The following is an 18,818-nucleotide window of genomic DNA, read 5'->3' on the forward strand; positions in this document are numbered from 1 at the left end:
CCGAACGGAGAAATCACTGTGAAAGTATACAGGAAAGCTACTCACACAGACCAAGTCCTAAACTACGAAAGCAACAACCCCAACACACACAAAAGAAGTTGCATCAAGCCACTATGCAAAAGAGCCACAACTCACTGCAGCACACCAGAACTGCAAAAAGAGGAAGAAGAACACTTATACAATGTATTCGCCAAAAACAGATACCCCCGCAATTTCATCAACAGATGCCTAAGGGAGAGACAACGAAACGAGGACATGCCATAACTCAAAGGACCAGCCATACTACCATAGATCAAGAGCATTTCCGAACTGACAGCCAGACTACTGCGACCACTACGACACATATCAGCAGACAAACAAACAGTCAGTCTCAGACAACAACACAACAGAACGAAGGACCCGATACTCTGCACAAGAAAAACCAACGAAGTGTACAAAATTCCATGCAAGGACTGTACAAAACACTACATACGACAAACAGGAAGACAGCTAACGATCCGCATCCATGAACACCAACTAGCCACGAAACGACAAGACCAGCTATCATTAGTAGCCACACACACAGATGACAAGCAACATGAATTCGGCTGGGACAACACTACGATTATAGGACAAGACAAGCAGAGAACAGCCGGGGAATTCGAAGAGGCATGGCACTCATCCACAGATTCAATCAATAAACGCATCGATTTGGACCCAAGATACCGACCACTGCAATGGACAGCTGGAACTGACAACCGGAAGCGGCAGATTCAAGCCACTGCAAATGCCGGAGGAAAGATAACAGAAGCACTTCACAGGAGGCTCCCAAGCACTGAGGATGTCACCTAGACAGCGTTGCTTTCCTATCTCTGTGTCAACTCCACCATCGCTTTCCTCTGTTTGTAACATCCCCAGCCTGGTTTTCGTATTTCACTAACATGTTCAGCCTTGATTTCCTATCTCTGTGATATCTACAGCCATTTCCTAGAGCCTATCCAGTATTGCTTTCCTTTCTCTCCAACATGGTCAGCCTTGCTTTCCTATCTCTGAAACATCTTTAGCTTTACTTTCCGACCGCTGTAACATCTCCTCCATTGCTTGCCTCTCTCTGTGACATCGCCAGTCTGACGTTGTTATCTCTGCAACATTACCAGCCTTCCTGTACTTTCTGTATAATCTCCAGCCTTGTTTTCCTCTCCTTGTAACAGGTCCGGACTTGTTTCCTTATTTCACTAACAACTCCAGCCTTGGTTTCCGATCTCGATAACACCTCCAGTTTTGCCTTCCTATCTCAGTAAAATTTCCATCCTTGCTTTCTTATCTCTGTCCCATCCCCAGTCTTTCTTGTCTCTGTACTGTCCCCTGCTTTCCTACCTCTGTAACACCTCCAGCCTTGCTTTGCAGTCTCGTTCACATCTTCCGCCTTGCTTTCCATTCTCTCTAACTATTCCAGCCTGGCTTTCCGATCTCTTTAACCACTCCAGGTTTGCTTTCATCTCTGTGTAATATTCCAACCATGCATTCCAATCGCTGTGGCACCACCAGCCTTGTTTCCCCATCTCTTGAGCCTGTCCAGACTTGCTTTCCTATCTCTTTAACATGTACTGCCTTTCTTCCCTGTCCCTGTAACGTATCCAGCATTGCATTCCAGTCACAATAACATCCCGAGCACTGCTGTCGTGTGTCATTAAGATCCCCATGCCTGCTTTCTTCTCTCTGTACGATCTCCAGCCTTGTTTTCTTATTTCTCTAACATCAGCACACTTGATTACCTATCTCTGTCACATATCCAGTATTGCATTCCTATCACTGCATCATTTTCAGCCTGGCTAACCTATGTCTATTACATCTCCAGCCTTGTATTCGCCTCTCTGTTACATCTCCAGACTTGCTTTCCGGCCTCTGCAACATCCCCATCCGTGCATTCCGCTCTCTGTATAATCTCCAGCCTTGTTTTCCTATTTCTTTAACATCTGCAACCACTTTCCTATCTCTGTGACATATCCAACACTGCGTTCCTCTCACTACCATTTCCTACCTTGCTGTCCAATCTCTTTAACATTTCCGTGCTTTCCATTCTCTGTAGCCACTCCGCTTTACATTCCTCTCGCTGCAACATCTCCAGCCTCGCTTTCCTGTCTCTGTAACAATTCCAACCTTGCATTCCTATCTCTTTAAGATTTCCAGTCTTGCTTTCTCCTCTCTGTTACATCTCCAACCTTGCTTACCTGCCTCTGCAACATCCACGGCCATGCTTTCCTCTCTCTGTAATATCTCCAACCTTGTTTTGTTATTTCTCTATCATCCCGAGCCGTGCTTTCCTATCCGTGTAACATCTCCAGCCTGCCTTTCCTTACTTTGGAACATCTCCAGGCTTGCCTTCCTCTCTCTGTGACATCTCCAACCTTACTTTCTTATAGATCATAGAACATAGAAAAATACAGCGCAGGACAGGCCCTTTGGCCTGCGATGTTGCTCCGATCCAAGCCTACCTTATGTACACTAGCCCATTATCCTCCATATGCCTGTCCATTGCTCATTTAAATGCCCATAAAGAGGGAGAGTCCACCACTGCTACTGGCAGGGCATTCCATGAACTCACGACTCGCTGAATAAAGAATCTACCCCGAACATCTGTCCTAAACGTACCACCCCTTAATTTAAAGCTATGCCCCCTCGTAATCGCTGACTTCATACGTGGAAAAAGGTTCTCATGGTCAACCCTATCTGAAGCCCTAATAATCTTGTCCACCTCTATCAAGTCACCCCTAAACCTTCTTTTCTCCAATGAAAGATCCCCAAGTGCCTCAGCCTTTCCTCAGACGATCTTCCTACCACACCAGGCAACATCATGGTAAACCTCGTCTGCACCCGTTCCAGTGCCTCCACATCTTTCCTATAGTATGGCGACCAAAACTGCACACAATACTCCAGGTGCGGCTTCACCAAATTTTTATTCAACTGAAACATGACCTCAGGACTCCAGAACTCAATTCCTCTACCAATAAAAGTCAGTATGCCATTTGCCTTCTTCACAGCCCTATTTACCTGGGAGGCAACTTTCAGAGATCTGTGTACATTGGCACCAAGATCCCTCTGCTCATCCACACTACCAAGTATCCGACAATTAGCCCAGTACCCCATCTTTTTGTTACTCATACCAAAGTGAATCAGCTCACACTTACCCACATTGAACTCCATTCGCCACCTTTCTGCCCAGCTCTGCAGCTTATCTATCTCCCGCTGTAACCTGACACATCCTTCCTCACTGTGAACAACTCCACCGACTTTCGTATCATCCATAAACTTGCTCACCCAACCTTCTAGCCCGTCCTCCAGGTCATTTATAAGAATGACAAACAGCAATGGTCCCAAAACAGATCCTTGTGGAACGCTGCTCGTTACTGCACTCCAGGATGAACCTTTACCATCAACTATTACCCTCTGCCTTCTTCCAGCCAGCCAATTCCTATCCAAACCTCCAACTCACCCTCAATGCCATACCTCCGTATTTATTGCAGTAGCCTTCCATGGGGAACCTTATTAAACACCTTACTAAAATCCATATACACCACATCTACCGCTTTAACCTCGTCCACCTCCTTAGTCACCATCTCAAAGAATTCAATAAGGATTGTGAGGCACGATCTGCCCTTCACAAAACCATGCTGACTGTCCTTGATCACATTATTCCTATCCAGATGTTCATAAATCCTATCACTTACATTTCTCTCTAAGAGTTTGCCCACAACAGAAGTGAGCCTCACTGGCCTAATTTTTCTAGGGTTATCCCTATTCCCCTTCTTGAACAAGGGAACCACACTTCCTATCCTCCAGTCTTCTGGCAATATTCCTGTAGACAATGTGGACATAAAAATCTGTGCCAATGGCTCTGCAATCTCCTCCCTTGCTTCCCAGATGATCCTAGGATAAATGCCATCAGGTCCAGGGGACTTATCTATTTTGACTCTGTCCAGAATTTCCAACACCTCTCCCCTACATACCCTAAAGCAGTCCATTCCAATTAATTGTGACTCAGTTTTCTCATCGGCAACAGTGTCCTGTTCCTGAGTGAATACTCACGAAAAGTATGCATTCATTGTCTCCCCAACCTCGTCAGCCTCCACACGCAATTTCCCACTGCTATCCTTGACTGGACCTATTCCTACCCTCGTCATTCTTTTATTCCTGACATTCCTATAGAAAACCTTTGGGTTTTCCCTCATCCTAGCAACTAATGACTTTTCATGTCCCCTCCTTGCTGTTCTTAGCTCTCTCTTCATGTCCCTCCTGGCTACCTTATAACTCTCAATCGCCCCAATGGAACATTCACGCCTCAACTTTACATAGGCCACCCTCTTCCCTTTAACAAGAGATTCCCATTCCTTATTAAACAACGGCTGCCTCACACGACACTTGCCTCCGTGACTGACAGGTACATACTTATCAAGGACATTCAATAATTGCTTCTTGAACAAGCTCCACATATCAATTGCGCCCTTGCCTTGAAGCCTACTTTTCTAAGCCACGCATCCTAAGTCGTGCCTCACCGCATCATAATTTTCCTGCCCCCAGCTATATCTCTAGCCTTGCAGTGCACAGTTATTCCTCTCCACTACGAGAGTAAAAGTCACCGAATTGTGGTCACTGTCCTGAAAGTGCTCACCTACCTCCAATTCTAACAACTGGACTGGTTCGTTACCCAGAACCAAATCCAGTGTGGACTCACCTCTTGTTGGCCTGTCTACAACATGATCAGGCTTCCTTTCCTCTATTTGTAACATCTCCAGCCTTGCTCCCTATCTCTGTACATCTCCAGAATTGCATTCCCATCTCTAAGAAATCTACAACCGTGCCTTCCTGTCCATAGAGCCTGTCCAGCCTTGCTTTCCTGCCACTGTAACATGCCAAACCTTGCTTTCCAGTCGAGGGAACGTCTCTCGCCTTTCTTTCCTCTCTGTGTAATACCCGTAGCGTTACTTTCTTACTTCTATAACATCTCCAGCCTTGCTTTCCCCTCTCTGTAACATTTCCAGACTTGTTTTCCAATCAGTGTAACATCTCCAGCCTTGCTTTCCTATCGTTGTTTCAACTCCAGCTTTGGTTTCTTTTCGTTGAAACATCTCCAAGCTTGCTTAATTCTCTCTGTAACCTCTTCAACCTTACTTAAATATCTGCAACATCGCCAGCCTTGCTTTCCTCTGTCTGTAACATCTCCAGCATTGCTCACTATCTCTGAAACATCTCCAGCGCTGCTTTCTGATTTCTGTAACATCTACATCCTTGCTTTCCTATCTCTGCGAAATCTACAGCAGTGCTTTCCTGTCTCTAGACCCTTTCCAGCCTTTCTTTCCTACCTCTGTAACATGTCCAGCCTTGGTTTCCAGTCTCTGCAAAATCTCTAGCCATGCATTACTGTCTCTGTAACCACTGCAGCCTTGTTATCCGATCACTGTAACATCTCAAGCCTTGCTTTCTTATCTCTGTAACATCTACAGCCTTGCATTCCTCTCTCTGTAACATCGCCATTATTGCTTTCTTATCTCTGTGACATCGCCCTCCTTGCTTTCATGTCTCTGTAACATCCCCAGCCTTGCTTTCCGATCTCTGTAGCATCACCAATCTTGCTTTCCTATCTCTGAGAAATCTACAGCCGTGCCTTCCTGTCCCTAGAGCCTGTCTATCCTTTCTTTCGTACCTTTGTAACATGTCCAGCCTTGCTTTCTAGTCTCATCAACATCTCTAGCCATGCATTCCTGTCTCTACAACCACTGCAGCCTTGCTTTCCTATCATTGTAATATCTCAAGCCTTGCTTTCTTATCTCTGTAACATCTCCAGCCTTGCATTGCTTTCTCTGTAACATCTCCAGAATGCTTTCATATCTCTGTAGCATCTCCAAGCTTGCCTTCATATTTCTGTAACATCTCCCGCATTGCTTTCCCATCTGTGTAACATATCTAGCCTATCTGTCCTCTCTGTGTAACATCTCCAATTTTGCATTGTTATCTCTGTAACATTTCCATCCTGGCTTTCACCTCTATGTTACATCTCCAGCCTTGCATTCCTATCTCTGTAACATCACCAGCCTTCCTGTTCTGTCTGTGTAACATCTCCAGTCTTGCATTGCTATCTCTGTAACATTTCCAACCTTGCTTTCCCCTCTCCGTTACATCTCCAGCATTCATATCTTTCATATCTCTGGCACATCTCTACTCTTGCATTAATATCTCTGTAACACTCCAGACTTTCATCCCTTTGTCTGTCTCATCTCCAGCGTTGCATTCCTTTCACGACAACATTTCCAGCCTTGCATTACTATCTTTGTAAAATTTCGAGCCTTGCTTTCTTATCTCTGTAGCACCTCTAGCCTTGCTTTGCTATCTCCGTAACATCTCTCACCTTGCTGTCCTATCCCTGTAATATCTGCAGCCTTGCATTTCTGTCTACTTAACATCTCCAGCGTTGCTTTACTGTTTCTGTCACATCTCCAGCCCAGCTTTCCTGTCTCTGTTAAAACTCCAGCCTTGCATTCCTACCTCTGTAACATCCCCAGCATTGCATTTCTATCACATTTACATTTCCAGCCTTGCAGTCCTTTCTCTGTAAAATTTCCAGCCTTGCGTTTCTATCTCTGTAACATCTCCAGCCTTGCTTTCCTCTCCTAGTAATATCTGCAGACTTGCTTTGCTGTCTCCTTTCACATCTCCAGCTTTGCTTTGCTTTGCTGTTTGTGTAATATTTCCAGCCCCGCTTTCCAGTCTCTTCAAAATCTCCAGGCTTGCACTCCTATCTCTGAAACGTTTCCAGACGTATTGTCCTATCTGTATAGACTGTCCAGTCGTCCTTTCCTTTGTCTGTTACCATTCCAGCCTTGCTTTCGTCCCTGTGTAACAGCTCCAGCCTTGCATTACTATCTCTGTAACATCTCAGGCCTTGCATCCCTATCTCTGTCAGGTCTTCTGCCTTACTTTCCTATCTCTGTAAATTTCCAGCTTTGCTTTCTTAACTCTGCAGCATCTCTAGCCGTCCTTTCCTATCTCTGTAACATCGCCCACCTGACTTTCCTATCCCTGTAATATCAGCAGTCTTGCAATTCTATTTCTTTAAATGTCTCCAACCTTACATTCCTTTTTCTGTATCATCTCCAAACTGACTGTCCTCTCTCTGTAACATCTCCAGCCTCACTTTTCTATCTCTGTAGCCTATCGAGCCTTGCTTCTTTTTTTCTAAAACATGTCCAGCCTTGCGTTCCTGTCTCTGCAACATTTCCAGCTTTGTTTTCATACCTCTATCATCTCCAGTCTTGTGTTCCTTTCTGTGTAACATCACCAGCCTTGCAATCCTATCTCGGTAACATCTCCAGCCTTGCTTGCCTGTCGCTAAGCATCCCCAGTCGTGCATTCCTATCTCTGCAACATGTCCAGCCTTGTTTTCATGTTTCTCTAACATCTCCAGGGTTGCTCCCCTATCTCTGTAACATCTCTAGCCTTGTTTACGTATTTCTCTATCATCTCCAGCGTTGCTCTCCTATTTATTTAACATCCCCAGCCGCGCAATCCTATCTCTGTAACATGCTTTCCTATCTGTATAGACAGTCCAGATTTGCTTTCGTTTCGCTGTAACACGACCAACCTTGCTTTCCACTCTCTGCAACATCTCCAGCCTTTCATTCCACTCTCTGTTACCACTCCAGCGTTGCAATGCTATCTCTGTGACATCTCCAGCCTTGCTTTACTATTTCTAGAGCCTGTTCAGCAATGCTTTCCTATCTCTGTGACATGGCATTCATTGCTTCCCTACCTTTTCAACATCTCTCGCATTGTGTTCCTTTCAGTGTAACATTTCCAACCTTGCTTTCCCATCTCTGAAAAATGTTCAACCTTGCTTTCTTATCTCTGTTACACCTCAGTCTTGCTTTCCTCTCTCTGTAACATCTCCAGCCTTGTTTTCCTATCCTGATAATATCTGCAGGATTACATTTCTGTCTCTTTTAACATTTCCAGCCTTGCTTTGCAGTTTCTGTAATATTTTCAGCCTCGCTTTTCTGTTTCAGTAAGATCTACAGCCTTCTATTCCTATCTCTGCAACATCTCCAGCCGTGCTTTCCTATCTCTAGACCCATCCAACCTTGCTTTCCTTTCTCTGTAACACGTCCAGCCTAGATTTCCAATCTCTGCAACATGTCCAGCCTTTCATTCCACTCTCTGTGACCACTCCAGCCTTGCTTTAATGTCTTTGTGACATCCCTAGCCTTGCTTTCATATCTCTGTTACATCTCCTGCATTGCTTTCATATCTCTGTAATATCTCGAGTCATGCATCCCAATCTCTGTTGCATCTCCAGCCTTGCTTTCCTATCCTGGTAATATCTGCAGACTTGCCTTGCTGTCTCTTTTATCATCTCCAGCGTTGCTTTGCTGGTTGTGTAATATTTCCAGCCCTGCTTTCCTGTGCCTTTAAATTCTCCAGCTTTGCATTCCTATCCCTGCAACATCTCCAGACGTGCTTTCCTCCCTGTACAGACTGTCCAGCCTTGCTTTCTTTTCTCTGTAACACGTCCAGCCTTGCTTTTCACTCTCTGCAACATCAGACAATCCTACTGCGAATCCTCTTGCAAGGATGTCTGCCTTGAAGACGTTTTCCTCCACTCTCTTCAAGAATCTCAGGGAGTCCCTCTCCCACTGCAGCTCGCAGGTCCAAACTTCCAGCTCAGCACTGTCCCCATGATTTGTCAACCTGTCTAACATCTTTTCCACCTAACCACTCCACACTGCCCCCTCGACCTATTGAACTCTATGCTACTTTCACCCCAGCCCCACCCTCCTCTCACTTATTTCTCCACCCTTCAGGCTCTCTGACTGTATTACTGATGATGGGCTTTTGCCCAGAACGTCGATTGTACTGCTCCTCTGATGCTGCCTGAACTGCTGTGCTCTTCCAGCAACCACTAATCCAGATTCTTTAACATATCCAGACCGCTTTCCTGTCTCTGTAACTCCACCGGCCTTGCATTCCTACCTCTGTAACATCTCCTGCTGCGCTTTGCTATCTCTCGTGCCTGTACAGCCTTGCTTTCCTTTCTCTGTAACACGTCCAGCTTTGCTTTCTAGTTTCTGCAACATTTCCAGCCTTTCATTTCACTTTCTTTAAACACTCCAGTCTTGCTTTTATATCTCTGTAACAACTCCAGCCTTGCATTCCTATCTCTGTCGCATCTCCAGCATTGCATTCCCTTCACTTTTACATTTCCAGCATTGCTTTCCTCTGTCTGTAATCTCTCCATCCTTGGTTTCCTTTGTTTGTCACATCTCCAGCCTTGTTTTCTTATTTCTCTAACATTTCCAGCATTGCTTTCGGTTCACTGTGATCTCTCCAACCTTGTATTCCTGTCTCTCGAGTCAGTCTCGCCTTGCTTTCCTATCTCTGAAACATGGCCAGCCTTGCTTCCCAATTTCTGTAACATCGTCAGCATTGCGTTCCTCTATCGAAACTATTTCCAACCTGTCTTTCCTATTTGTGTAAAATTTCCATCCTTGCTTTCTCATCTTTGCTAAATCTCCAACCTCACTTTTCTGTCTCTGTAATATCTCCAGCCTTGTTTTCCTCTCTCTATAACATCTCCAGCCTTACATTCCTGTATCAGCAACATTCCCAGTCATGTTTTCCTCTCTCTGTAATATCTCCAGCCTTGTTTTCTTATTTCTAAACATCTCCAGCGTTGATTTCCTGTCTCTGTAACATCTCCAGCCTTGCTTTCCTCTGGTTGTAACATCTTCAGCCTTGTTTTCTCCTCTCTGTACCATCTCCAGCCTTGCTTTCTGCTTTTTGCAATATCCCAACCATGCTTTTCTCTCTCTGTAACATCTCCAGCCTTGTTTTCTTCTTTCGCTCACATCACCAGCCTTCCTTTCTTGTCTCTGTAACATCTCCACCCGTGCTTTTCTCTCTCTGCAATACCTCCAGCGTTTCTTTCCTGTCTCTGTATCGTCTGCAGACTTGCCTTCCTCTCTCTGCAATATGTCCATCATTGCTTTCATGTCTCTATTACATTTACAACATGTTTTCCTCTCTCTGCAACATCCACAGCCGTGCGTTTCTATTTCTGTAACATCTCCAGTCTTGTTTTTCGCTCTCTGTAATATCTCCAGCGTTGCTTTCTTATTTCTGTAACATCTACAGACTTGCTTTCCTCTCACTGTAACACCTCCAGACTTGCTTTCTTATCTCTGTGACATATCCAGCTTTGCTTTCTTCACTCTTAAACAGCGCCAGCTGTGCGTTCCTGTCACTGGACATGCCTTGCTTTCCTGTCTCTGCAACATCTCCGGCCTGGATTTCCTGTCTATTTAACATTGCCAGCTGTGATTTCAATGCTCTGCTTCTCCCCCAGCCGTGTTTCCCTCTCTCTTTAACCTCTCCAGCCACGTTTTCTCATTTCACTAACATCTTCAGCCTTGCTTGCTTTCCTGTCTTTACAACATCTCCAGCCTTGCTATTTTCCTCTGTAACATCTCCACCTTTGCCTTCCTATCGCTATAACGTCACCAGCCTTGCTTTCCTTTCTCTGTAAAATTTCATGCATTTCTCTCTCATCTCTGTAACATCCCCAACCTCGCATTCCAATCTCTGTAACATCGACAGCCTTGCTTCCCTACGTCTGGAATATTTCCAGCATTTCGTTCATTCACTATATCATTTTGAACCTTGTTTTCCTATTTCAGTTACATCTACAGCCTTGTTTTCTCTCTCTGCAGCATCCCCAGCCGTGCTTTCCTCTCTCTGTAACACCTCAGGCCTTGTTTTGTTATTTCTCTAACATCTCCAGCCTTGAATTCCTATCTCTGCAACACCTCCAACATCACTTTCCTGTCCCTGTAACATATCCAGCCTTGTTTTATTGCTTCTCTAATATCTGCAGACATGCTTTCCGGACTCTGTAATTTCTCCAGCATTGTATTCCTATCATTGTAACATGCCCAAATTGCATTCCTCTCTCCATAACATTTCAAGCCTTTCTCTCTCATCTCTGTAACATCGCCTGCCTCGCATTCCTATCTCTGTAAGATGTTCAGCCTTGCTTCCCTATCAATGGAATATTCCCAGCATTTTATTTCTTCACTATAACACCTTCACCCCTGCTTTCCTCTCTCTGTAACATCTCAAGACTTCCTTTCCTCTCTGCAATATCTCCGGCCTTGCTTTCTGATCTCTGTGAGATATCCAGCCTTGTTTTCCTGACTCTGTAATATCGCCAGCATTGCGTTCCTGTCAGTGGAGATGCCTTGCTTTCCTGACTCTGTAACATCTCCAGCCTTGCATTCCATTTCAGGTACCCTCCCCATCCTTGCATTCCAATCTCTGTAACATCTCCATCCTTGCTTGGACCTCTCTGTTACATCTCCAGCCTTGCATTCCTTTCTCTGTAAAATCTCCAGCTTTGTTTTCTTATGTCTCTAACATCTCCAGCCTTGCATTCCTGTCTCTGAATCATCTGCAGACTTGGCTTCCACCCACTGTAAGATCTCCAGCCGAGTTTTCTTATTTCATTAACATCTCCTGCCTTGCTTTCCGATCTCTGTAACATCACCAGCCGTGCTTTTCTCGCTCTGTAATGTCTCCAGCGTTGCTTTCTTATGTCTGTAACATCTCCAGCCTTGCTTTTCTCTTACTCTACCTTCTCCTGCCTTGCTTTCCTGGATCTGCAACATCCCCAACCGTGCTTTCCTCTCTCTGTAATATCTCCAGCCTTGTTTTCTTATTTCTCCATCATCTCCAGCCGTGCCTTCCTATCGCTGTAACATCTCCAGCCTTCTTTTTCTTACTTTCTAACATCTTCAGGCTTGATTTCCTCTCTCTGTAACGTCTCCAACCTTAGTTTGTTATCTCTGCAAAATGATCAGCCTTCCTTTCCTCTGTTTGTAACATCTCCAGCCTTGCTCCCTATCTCTGTAACACCTCCATCCTTGCTTTCCAATCTCTGTGGTATCTGCAATCTTGCTTTCCTATCTCTGAGAAATCTACAGCCGTGCCTTCCTGTCCCTAAAGCCTGTCCAGCCTTTCTTTCCTGCTTCTGTAACATGCCAAACCTTGCTTTCCAGTCTAGGTAACATCTCTAGCCTTGCTTTCCTCTCTGTGTAATATCCCTAGCATTGCTTTCTTACTTCTGTAACATCTCCAGCCTTGCGTTCCTCTCTCTGAAGCATTTCCAGACTTGTTTTCCAATCACTGTGACATCTCTAGCCTTGCTTTCCTGTGTTGTTAACATCTCCTGCCTTGTTTTCTAATTTCTCTAACATCACCAGCCTTGCTTTCCTATCGCTGTATCATCTCCGGCCTTGGTTTCTTTTCTTTGAACTAAATCCATTCTTGATTACCTCTCTCTGTAACCTCTCCAACCTTACTAAAATATCTCTGCAACATCTTCAGCCTTGCTTTCTTCTGTCTGTAACATCACATCTCCAGCATTGCTCATTATCTCTGAAGCACCTCCAGCGCTGCTTTCTGATTTCTGTAACATGTACAACCTTACTTTCCTATCTCTGTGAAATCTACAGCCGTGCTTTCCTGTCTCTAGAGCCTGTCCAGTCTTTCTTTCCTACCTCTGTAATATGTCCAGCCTTGCTTTCCAGTCTCTGCAACATCTCTAGCCATGCATTCCTGCCTCTATAACCACTGCAGCCTTTTTTCCTATCACTGTAACATCTCCAGCGTTGCTTTCTTATTTCTGTAACATCTCCAGCCTTGCATTGCTATCCCTGTAACATCTTCAGAATTGCTTTCTTATCTTTTCATTATCCCCAGCCGTGCTTTCCTCTATCAGTAAGACCTACAGCCTTGTTTCTTATTTCTCTGACATCTCCAGCTAGGCTTTCCAATCTCTGCAACATGGAGAAAGTGAGAACTGCAGTTGCTGGAGATCAGAGCTGAAAATGTGTTTCTGGAAAGGCGCAGCACGTCAGGCAGCATCCCACGAACAGGAGAATCTACGTTTCGGGCATGAGCCCTTCTTCAGGAATGAGGAAAGTGTGTCCAGCAGGCTAAGATAAAAGCTAGGGAGGAGGGACTTGCGGGAGGTGCGTTGGAAATGCGATCGGTGGAAGGAGGTGAAGGTGAGGGTGATAGCCCGGATTGGGGGTGGGGGCGGAGAGGTCAGGAAGAAGATTGCAGGTTAGAAAGGCGGTGCTGAGTTGGAGGGTTGGCACTGAGACAAGGTGGGGTGAGGGGAAATGAGGAAACTGGAGATTGTGAGTTCATCCCTCGTGGTTGGAGGGTTCCTAAGCGGAAGATGAGGCGCTCTTCCTCCAGCCGTCGTGTTGCTATGGTCTGGCCATGGAGGAGTCCAAGGACCTGCATGTCCTTGGTGGAGTGGGAGGGGGAGTTGAAGTGTTGAGCCACGGGGTGGTTGGGTTGGTTGGTCCGGGTGTCCAAGAGGTGTTCTCTGAAACGTTCGGCAAGTAGGCGGCCTGACTCCCCAATATAGAGGAGGCCACATCGGGTGCAGCGGATGCAATAAATGATGTGTGTGGGAATGAAGGTGAATTTGTGGCAGATATGGAAGGATCCCTTGGGGCCTTGGAGGGAAGTAAGGGGGGATGTGTGGGCGCAAGTTTTGCATTTCTTGTAGTTGCAGGGGAAGGTGCCAGGATTGGAGCTTGGGTTTGTGGGGGGTGTAGTCCTGACGAGGCAGTCATGGAGGGAGTGGTCTTTTCGGAACGCTGAGAGGGGAGGGGAGGGAAATATATCCCTGGTGGTGGGGTCCGTTTGGAGGTGGAGGAAATGACTACGGATGATACGATGTACATGGAGGTTGGTGGGGTTGTACGTGAGGACTAGTGGGGTTCTGTCCTGGTGGCGATTGGAGGGGCGTGGCTCAAGCGCGGAGGAGCGGGAAGTGGTGAAGATGTGGTGGAGGGCATCGTCGATCATGTATGGGGGGAAATTGCGGTCTTTCAAGAAGGAGGCCATCTGGGTTGTACGGCATTGGAACTGGTCCTCCTGGGAGCAGATGCGGTGGAGACGAACGAATTGTGAATATGGGATGGCATTCTTACAGGGGGCAGGGTGGGAGGAGGTGTACTCTAGGTAGTGGTAGTCGCCAGACTTTTTTTTCTCTTACTGTCACATCTCCAGCCTTGCTTTCTTATCTCAGCAACATCCCCAGCCCTGTTTGCCTCTCTCTGTAACATCTCTAGCCTTGCCTTCTGATCTCTGTAACATATCCAACCTTGCTTTCCTCTCTCATGAATCATCGTCAGTATTACGTTCCTATCACTGGAGATGCCTTGCTTTCCTGTCTCTGTAACATCTCCAGCCTATCCTTCTTATCTCTGTAAAATATCCAGCCTGGCTTTCACCTCTCTGTGACATCTGCAGCCTTGATTTACTCTCGCTGCAACACCCTCGGCCGTGCATTCATCTCTCAGTAACATCTCCAGCCTTGCTTTCCTATCTCTGTAATATCTCCACCCTGGTTTTCTTATGTCTCTAACGTCTCCAGCATTAATTTCCAATATCTGCAACACATGCAGCCTCGCTTTCCGGTCTCTGATACATCTCCAGCCTTGCATTCTTCGCTCTGCAACATCCCCAGCCGTGCTTACCTCACTCTTTAACATCTCCAGCGTTATTTGCTCATTTCTCTAACATCTGCAGCCTTGCTTTCCTCTCTCCATAACATCTCTAACCACACTTTCTGACTCTGTAACATCTCCAGCCTTGCATTCCTATCTCTGTTACATCTCCAGCCTTGCTTCCCTGTCTCTGCAACATCTCCAGCCTTACTTTATTATATCTGCAACATCACCAGCATTTCTGTCCTCTCTCTGTAACATCGCCAGCCTTGCTTTCCTTTCTTTGTAACATTTTCTTTCTTATATCTGCAACATCTGCAGACTCACTTTCCTAAATTTGCAAAATGTCCAGCTTTTCTTTCCTCTCTCTATAACATCTGCATCCTTGTTTTCTTATTTCTCTAACATCCCAAGCCTTGCTTTCCTATCTCGGTAACATCTCCAGCCTTGCTCCCCTCTCTCTGTAACATCTCCATCCTTACTTTATTATCTCTGCAACATCACCAGCATTCCTGTCCTCTCTCTGTAAAATCGCCAGCCTTGCTTTCCTTTCTTTGTAACATAACCAGATTTTCTTTCTTATGTCTGCAACATCTCCGGACTCACCTTCCTAACTTTGCAAAATGTCCAGCTTTTCTTTCCTCTCTCTGTAACATCTCCAGCCTTGCCTTTCTCTCTCTCTATAGTGTCTCCAGCGTTGTTTTCGTTACTCTGCAACATCCCCAGCATGAATTTCCAGTCACTGTAACATCCCCAGCCTTGCTTTGCTCTCTATGTAACAACTTCAGCCTTGCTTTCCTCTCTCTGTAATATATTCAGCCGTGCTTCCCTTCACTGTTACGGCTCCAGCCTTGCTTTCCTTTCTCTTCAACATCCCCAGCCGTGCTTTCCTCTGTCAGAAACACCTACAGACTTGTTTTCTTATTTCTCTGACATCTCAAGCCTGGCTTTCCTTTCTCTGTAATATCTCCAGCCTTGCTTGCCTCTTTCTGCAACATGTCCAGTCTTACTTTCTTATCTCTGCAGCATCTCCACACTTCCTGTTCTCTCTCTAAAAAGTCTGCAGCCTTGCATTCCTATCTCAGTAACATCTCCAGCCTTGATTTCCCCTCTAGGTGACATCTCCAGCCTTGCTTTCCTCTCTCTGCAACATCTCCAGCCCTGCTTTCCTCTCTCTATAAAATCTCCAGCTTTGTTTTCTTATTTCTGTAACATCTACAGCCTTGCTTTCCAATCACTGTGACATCTCCAGCCTTACTTTCCATTCAATGTACCCACTCCAGCCTTGATTTCCTCTCTTTATAACATCTGCAGCCTTGCGGTCCTCTCGCTGCAACATCTCCAGCTTCGCTTCCTTGTCTCTGTAACAACTCAAGCCTTGCATTCCTATCTCTGTAACACCCCAGCTTTGCTTCCTCTCACTGTTATATCTGGAGCCTTGGTTTCCTGTCTGTGCAAATTCCCCACTAGTGCATTCCTATCTCTGTAACGTCTCCAGCCTTGCTTTTCTTTCTCTGTAAAATCTCAAGGCTTGCTTATCTCTCTCTGTAACATCTCCAGCGTTACTTTCATATCTCTGTAACTTCAGCAGCGTTCCTGTCCTATCCAGCCTTGCTCTCCTTTCTCGACAACATCTCGAGCCCGACATTCCTCTCTCTCTGTAACGTCTCCAGACTTGCTTTCCTATCTCTCCAAAATCTCCAGCTTTGTTTTCTTATTTCTCTGACATCTCCAGCCTTGCATTCCCATCTCTGTAACATCGCCAGCCTTTTTTCCCTTCTCTGTCAGATCTCCAGCCTAGTTTTCTTATTTCACTAACATCTCCAGCCTTGTTTTCCTATCTCTGTAACATCTCCAGACATGCTTTCACATATCTGTTACATCTCCAGCCCTGCTTTCTTTTCTCTTCAACACTTCCAGCCGCCTTTTCCTCTCTCTGCAACATCTGCAGATTTGCTTTCTTCTGTCTCTAACATCTCCAGCCTCGCGTTCCTACCTCTGCAAAATCTCCACGCTTGCTTTCCTTTCTCTGTAATATCTGCAACCTTGAATACCTCTCTCTATAACATGTCCAGTCTTGCTTTCTAATCTCTGTATCATCACCAGATTTCCTGTCCTCTCTCTATAACATCTCCAGCCTTGGATTGTTATCTCTGTAATATCTCCAGTCTTGCTTTCCCCTCTCTGTTACATCTTCAGACGTGCTTTTCTCGCTCTGCAACATCTCCAGGCATGCTTTCCTCTCTCTGTAAAATTTCTAACTCTGTTTTCTTCTTTCTCTTACAATTCCAGCTTTGCATTCCTATATCTGAAACATCTCCAGCCTTGTTTTCCCGTCTGCATCATCTCCAGCCTTGCTTTCTTCTCTCTGTAGCATCGCCAGCCGTGCTTTCCTCTCTCTCTGTAATATCTCCAGCGTTAATTTCTTATGTCTGTAACATCTCCAGCCTTGCTTTCCTATCTCTGTACCATCTGCAGACTTATTTTCTTATTTCTCTAAAATTACCAGCCTTGATTTACTCTCTCTGTAACGTCTCCAGCCTTACTTTACTTTCTCTGCGCCATCACCAACCTTCCCGTCTTCTCTCTGTACTATCGCCAGTCTTGCATTCCTATCTCTGTAAAATCTCCACCTCTGTTTTCTTATGTCTCTAACATCTCCAGCCTTGCATTCCTATCTCTGTACCATCTCCAGCCTTGTCTTCTCCTCTCTGTAAGATCTCCAGTCTTGTTTTCTTGTTTCATTTACATCTCCAGCCTTGCTTTCCGATCTCTGTGACATCTCCTGCCGTGCTTTTCTCTCTCTATGTCATTTCGCAAGCGTTTTCCTCTTATTTCTGCAACATCTCCAGCCTTGCTTTCTTATCTCTGCAACATCCCCAGCCATGCTTTCCTCACTCTGTAACATCTCCAGCCTATCCTTCTTATCTCTGTAACATATCAAGCCTTGCTTTCCTCACTCATGAAACATCGCCAGCATTGCTTTCCTATCTCTGGAGATGCCTCGCTTTCCTGTCTCTGTAACACCCCCGGCCGTGCTTTCCTCTCTCTATAACATCTCCAGGCTTGCTTTCTTAATTCACCAACATCTCCAGGCTTGCTTTCTTAATTCACCAACATCTCCAGGCTTGCTTTCCGACCTCTGTAATTTGGCTAGCCTTGCTCCCTACCTCTGTAACATCTCCAGCATTGCATTCCAATCACTATAACATCTGCAGCCTTGCTTTTCTATCTTTGTAAAATTTCAAGCCTTCCTCTCTCATCTCTGTAACATCGCCATCCTCACATTCTTATCACTATAATATTTCCAGCCTTGCGTTCCTATTTCTCTGACATCTCCAGCCTTGTTTTCCTCTGTCTGCAACACCCGCAGCCGTGCCTTCCTCTCTCTTTAACATCTCCAGTCTTGTTTTCTTACTTCTCTAAAATCTCCAGCCATGCTTTCCGAACTCTCTAACGTCTCCAGCGTTGCTCTCTATCTCTGTAACATCTCCAGCATTGTGTTCCATCACGCTGACATCTCCAACTTGCTTGCCTATATCTTTTCAATTTTAAGCCTTGCAGTCTCATCTCTGTAACATCGTCAGTATTGCTTTCCTATCTCTGTCACATCTCCAGTCTTGCTTTCCTGTCTCTGCAACATTCCCAGCCTTGCTTTCCTCTCTCTGCAATATATCCAGTCTTGCTTCCCTTCACTGTTATGTCTCCAGCCTTGCTTTCTTACCTCTTCAACATCCCCACCCGTGATTTGCTCTATCAGTAACACCTACAGCCTTGTTTTTGTTTTTCTCTGACAACTCCAGCCGGGCTTGCCCATCTCTGCAACATCTCCAGCCTTCTTTCCTTTCTCTGTAATAATTCCAGACTTGCTTGCCTCTTTCTGTAATATGTCCAGTCTTACTTTGTTATCTCTGCAACACCTCCACACTTCCTGTTCTCTCTCTGAAAAATCTGCAGCATTGCGTTCCTATATCTGTAATATCTCCAGCTTTTCTTTCTCCTCTCTGTTGCATCTCCAGCCTTGCCTTCCTCTCTCTGTAACATCGCCAGCTGTGCTTTCCTCTCTCTGTAACATCTGCAGACTTGTTTTCATATTTCTCTAACATATCCAGCCTTGCTTTCCGATCTCTGTAAAACCTCCAGGCTTGCATTCCTTTCTGAAAAATACCTCCTGCCTTGCACACCTCTCTGTGTAATATGTCCAGTCTTACTTTCTAATCTCTGCATCAACACCAGACTTCCTGATCTCTCTGTGTAATATCGCCA

This window comes from Chiloscyllium punctatum, chromosome 46, assembly GCF_047496795.1.
Source record: "Chiloscyllium punctatum isolate Juve2018m chromosome 46, sChiPun1.3, whole genome shotgun sequence".
NCBI classification, from domain to species: domain Eukaryota; kingdom Metazoa; phylum Chordata; class Chondrichthyes; order Orectolobiformes; family Hemiscylliidae; genus Chiloscyllium; species Chiloscyllium punctatum.